We start from the raw sequence: 5560 nt of genomic DNA on the forward strand, positions 1-5560 counted from the left end.
ACCCCCCCCCCTGCTGTGTTCTCAGTGCCAAATATTCTCAAATATTCTGGAAAAAATCATATTTAAATTTCAAGGCATTTGGAGAACTTTTATTTTCGGGGTATTTTTATATTGCACAGGTAATCAGATAACAGACAGAAAAATATTTATTTTTATTTTATTTAATATAAATAACAGAAAGTAAAAGTGAGGTACAGCAGGTTGTGCCTTCTAGTTTCATCCATCTCATGATCATCAAAAGGAATCCACTAACAAGGTTGATCAAGTCTTGTTAACGAACTCATTCCGAATAACATGGAACCAGAGAAATTTTGAATAACACTATGTTACCTCAACGGGGATATGCACATCCCCAATAATAAGAATATCATATTTCTTCTTGACAGTAGGAAGAGGAAATTCAAAACCTCCAAATATAATCGATGGAATTTTTCCAATAGAATTGATACTGTGAACTTGAGGTTGTTTCCTCGAAAAGTGTACCGTATGCTCATTACCATTAACATGAAAAGTGACATTGCCTTTAGTGCAATCAATAACAGCCCCTGCAGTATTCAAAAAGGGTCTTCCAAGAATAATAGACATACTATCGTCCTCGGGAATATCAAGAATAACAAAGTCCTTTAAAATAGTAATGTTTGCAACTACAACAGGCACATCCTCACAAATACCGACAGGTATAGCAGTTGATTTATCAGCCATTTGCAAAGATATTTCAGTAGGTGTCAACTTATTCAAATCAAGTCTACGATATAAAGAGAGAGGCATAACACTAACACCGGCTCCAAGATCACATAAAGAAGTTTTAACATAGTTTCTTTTAAAAGAGCATGGTATAGTGGGTACTCCTAGATCTCCAAGTTTCTTTGGTATTCCACCCTTAAAAGTATAATTAGCAAGCATGGTGGAAATTTCAGCTTCCGGTATCTTTCTTTTATTTGTAACAATTTCTTTCATATACTTAGCATAAGGATTCATTTTGAGCATATCAGTTAATCGCATACGCAAAAAGATAGGTCTAATCATTTCAGCAAAGCGCTCAAAATCCTCATCATCCTTTTTTGGATGGTTTGGGAGGAAAAGTCATGGGTTTCTGAACCCAAGGTTCTCTTTCTTTACTGTGTTTCCTAGCAACGAAGTCTTTCTTATCATAACGTTGATTCTTTCATTGTGGGTTATCAAGATCAACAGCAAGTTCAATTTCTATATCATTATCATTACTAGGTTGAGCATCATCATGAACATTATCATTAACATTATTACTAGTTTCAGGTTCATTACCAGATTGTGTTTCAGCATCAGAAATAGAAATATCATTTGGATTCTCAGGAGTTTTAGTAATAGGTTCACTAGAAGCATGCAAAGTCCTATCATTTTTCTTTTTCTTCCTTTTAGAAGGACTAGGTGCATCTATATTATTTCTCTGAGAATCTTGCTCAATTCTCTTAGGGTGGCCTTCAGGATACAAAGGTTCCTGAGTCATTTTACCACCTCTAGTCATAACTCTAACAACATTATCATTATCCTTACTATTCAATTCATTGAGCAAATCATTTTGAGCTTTAAGTACTTGTTCTACTTGAGTGGTAACCATAGAAGCATGTTTGCTAATAAGTTTAAGTTCACCTTTGACATTAGCCATATAATCACCCATGTGTTCTAGCATATTTGTATTGTATTTCAATTGTCTACCAAAATAAGCATTAAAATCTTCTTGCTTAGCCATAAATTTATCAAACTCATCTAAGCATGGGCTAGCAAACTTAGTAAATGGGATTACAGCTTTATCATATCTATAGAGAGAATTTACCTTTACCACCTGTGTCGGGTTATCAAGACCATGAGTTTCTTCAATAGGTAAAGGATTAAGATCATATATTTCTTCAATACGAGGTAAATTCTTAACATCTTCAGCTTTAATACTTTTTTCTTTCATAGATTTCTTTACCTCTTGCATATCTTCAGGACTCAGAAATAGAATACCCCACTTCTTCGGAGTTGGTTTAGGAATAGGCTCAGGAATTGGCTCCGGAGGTGTCCAATTACTTTCATTTGTCAACATATTATTCAATAGAATTTCAGCTTCATCCGGTATTCTTTCCCTGAAAACAGAACCAGCACAACTATCCAGGTAATCTCTGGAAGCATCGGTTAGTCCATTATAAAAGATATCAAGTATTTCATTTTTCTTAAGAGGATGATCAGGCAAAGCACTAAGTAATTGGAGAAGCCTCCCCCAAGCTTGTGGGAGACTCTCTTCTTCAATTTGCACAAAATTATATATATATATCCCTTAAAGCAGCTTGTTTCTTATGAGCAGGGGAATATTTAGCAGAGAAGTAATAAATCATATCCTGGGGACTACGCACACAACCAGGATCAAGAGAATTAAACCATATCTTAGCATCACCCTTTAATGAGAACGGAAATATTTTAAGGATATAAAAGTAACGAGTTCTCTCATATTTAGTGAACAGGGTGGCTATATCATCGAATTTAGTAAGATGTGCCACAACAGTTTCAGATTCATAGCCATGAAAAGGATCAGATTCAACCAAAGTAATTATATCAGGATCAACAGAGATTTCATAATCCTTATCGGTAACACAGATAGGTGAAGTAGCAAAAGCAGGGTCAGGTTTCATTCTAGCATTTAGAGATTGCTTGTTCCATTTAGCTAATAACCTCTTAAGTTCGTTTCTATCTTTGGAAGCTAAAATAGCTAAAGAAGCTTCTTGATCAAAAACATAACCCTCAGGAATAACAAGTGATTCTTCATCATCACTTTCATCAGTATTATCAGATTCAATATTTTCAATCTCTCTAGCCCTAGCAAGTTGTTCATCGAGAAAATCACCAAGTGGCAAAGTAGTATCAAGCATAGAAGTAGTTTCATCATAAGTATCATGCATAGCAGAAGTAGCATCGTCAATAACATGTGACATATCAGAACGAATAGCAGAAGCAGGTATAGGTGTCGCAAGCTTACTCAAAACAGAAGGTGAATCAAGTGCAGAGCTAGATGGCACTTCCTTACCTCCCCTCGTAGTCGAGGGATAAATCTTGGTTCTCGGATCTTTCAAGTTCTTCATAATGATAAGCAGATATAAATCCCAAGTGACTCAAAGAATAGAGCTATGCTCCCCGGCAACGGCTCCAGAAAATGGTCTTGATAACCCACAAGTATAGGGGATCGCAACAGTTTTCGAGGGTAGAGTATTCAACCCAAATTTATTGATTCGACACAAGGAGAGCCAAAGAATATTCTCAAGTATTAGCAGCTGAGTTGTCAATTCAACCACACCTAGAAACTTAGTATCTGCAGCAAAGTATTTAGTAGCAAAGTAATATGATAGTAGTGGTAACGTTAGCAAAAGGTAACAGTAGTAAAAGTAATGTCTTTGGTATTTTGTAGTGATGATAGCAATAGCAACGGAAAAGTAAATAAGCAAAGAACAATATATGTAAAGCTCGTAGGCAATGGATCAATGATGGAGAATTATGCCGGATGCGGTTCATCATGTAAGAGTCATAACCTAGGGTGACACAGAACTAGCTCCAGTTCATCAATGTAATGTAGGCATGTATTCCGAACATAGTCATACGTGCTTATGGAAAAGAACTTGCATGACATCTTTTGTCCTACCCTCCCGTGGCAGCAGGGCCCTTACGGAAACTAAGGGATATTAAGGCCTCCTTTTAATAGAGAACCGGAACAAAGCATTAACACATAGTGAACACATGAACTCCTAAAACTACGGTCATCATCGGTGAGTATCCCGATTATTGTCACTTCGGGGTTAACAGATCATAACACATAATAGGTGACTATAGACTTGCAAGATAGGATCAAGAACACTCATATATTGATGAAAACATAATAGTTTCAGATCTGAAATCATGGCGCTCGGGCCCTAGTGACAAGCATTAAGCATAGCAAAGTCATAGCAACATCAATCTCAGAACATAGTGGATACTAGGGATCAAACCCTAACAAGACTAACTCGATTACATGATAGATCCCATCCAACCCATCACCGTCCAACAAGCCTACGATGGAATTACTCACGCACGGCGGTCAACATCATGAAATTGGTGATGGGGGATGGTTGATGATGACGATGGCGGTGGATTCCCCTCTCCGGAGCCCCGAACGGACTCCAGATCAACCCTCCCAAGAGGTTTTAGGGCTTGGCGGCGGCTCTGTATCGTAAAACACGATGAATTCTTCTCTCTGATTTTTTCCTCCCCGAAACACAATATATGGAGTTGGAGTTGGAGTCGGAGAGGCAACAGGGGGCCCATGAGGTAGGGGGCGTGCCCCCACCCTCGTGGATAGGTGGTGGGCCCCTTGGCCTTCATCTTTTGCAGGTATTTTTCATATTTTCCAAAATTTTGCTCCGTGAAGTTTCAGGTCATTCTGAGAACGTTTGTTTCTGCACATAAATAACACCATGGTAATTCTGCTGAAAACAACGTCAGTCTGGGTTAGTTCCATTCAAATCATGCAAGTTAGAGTCCAAAACAAGGGCAAAAGTGTTTGGAAAAGTAGATACGACGGAGACGTATCACGAAAGAAGCCCTATAAAAGGAACGGCGGAGGACCATCCAGCTTGGACCGCATACTCGATCGTCCTCGCCAGATACATGGCACCCCACACAAACCGGCCAACCATACTGACAGAGATTGCCAGGTCTTTAAGCAAGCCAGCAAGATAAATAGCGGAAACAAGAAAGGGGAGTCACAGAGCAAAGACGAAGAAGAGGAGCCCCGGCAGCCGAATACTGGGGGCAGAAGAAATTCCCACCTCAAGTCAAAACGGTGAACATGATATACACTACAGACATCCCCAAAAGGGAGCGCAAGGGCGCACTTAGGGACGTTTACGCGGTAGAGCCAGTCGCCCCAAAGTTCAACCCATGGTCATCATTCCCCATCACCTTCGATTGTAGTGATCATCCAACTAGCATCTGTCATGGCAGTTCGGCCGCATTGGTACTTGACCCAATCATCAACGGATTTCACACGACACGAGTCCTAATGGACGGTGGTAGCAGCCTCAACGTGCTCTATCAGGATATAGTACGCAAAATGGGCATTAATCCCTCACGAATCAAGCCCACGATAACTACCTTTAATGGAGTCATACCAGGCGTAGAAGCCCGTTGTACGGGCTCGATCACGCTGGAGGTGGTCTTCGGTTCCCCGGATAACTTCCGAAGCGAAGAGCTAATCTTTGATATCGTCCCCTTCCACAGCGGCTACCACGCACTGCTCGGACGAACCGCGTTTGCTAAATTCAACGCGGTGCTGCATTATTCTTATCTCAAGCTCAAGATGCCCGGTCCACGCGGCGTCATTACAGTAAATGGAAATATGAAACGTTCCCTCTGCACAAAGGAGCATACCGCAGCCCTAGTAGCAGAAGTACAGGGCAGCCTTCTCAAGCAGCACCATAATCCGGCCGCCGATCCCCTGGACATCGTCAAGAAGGTCCGGACTACACTACAAAAGGGCAGCTCAGTTTGTCAAGAGTTGAATTAGTAAATTCGGCCTCCG

Source organism: Triticum urartu, chromosome 7 (genome assembly GCF_003073215.2).
Source record: "Triticum urartu cultivar G1812 chromosome 7, Tu2.1, whole genome shotgun sequence".
Taxonomy (NCBI): domain Eukaryota; kingdom Viridiplantae; phylum Streptophyta; class Magnoliopsida; order Poales; family Poaceae; genus Triticum; species Triticum urartu.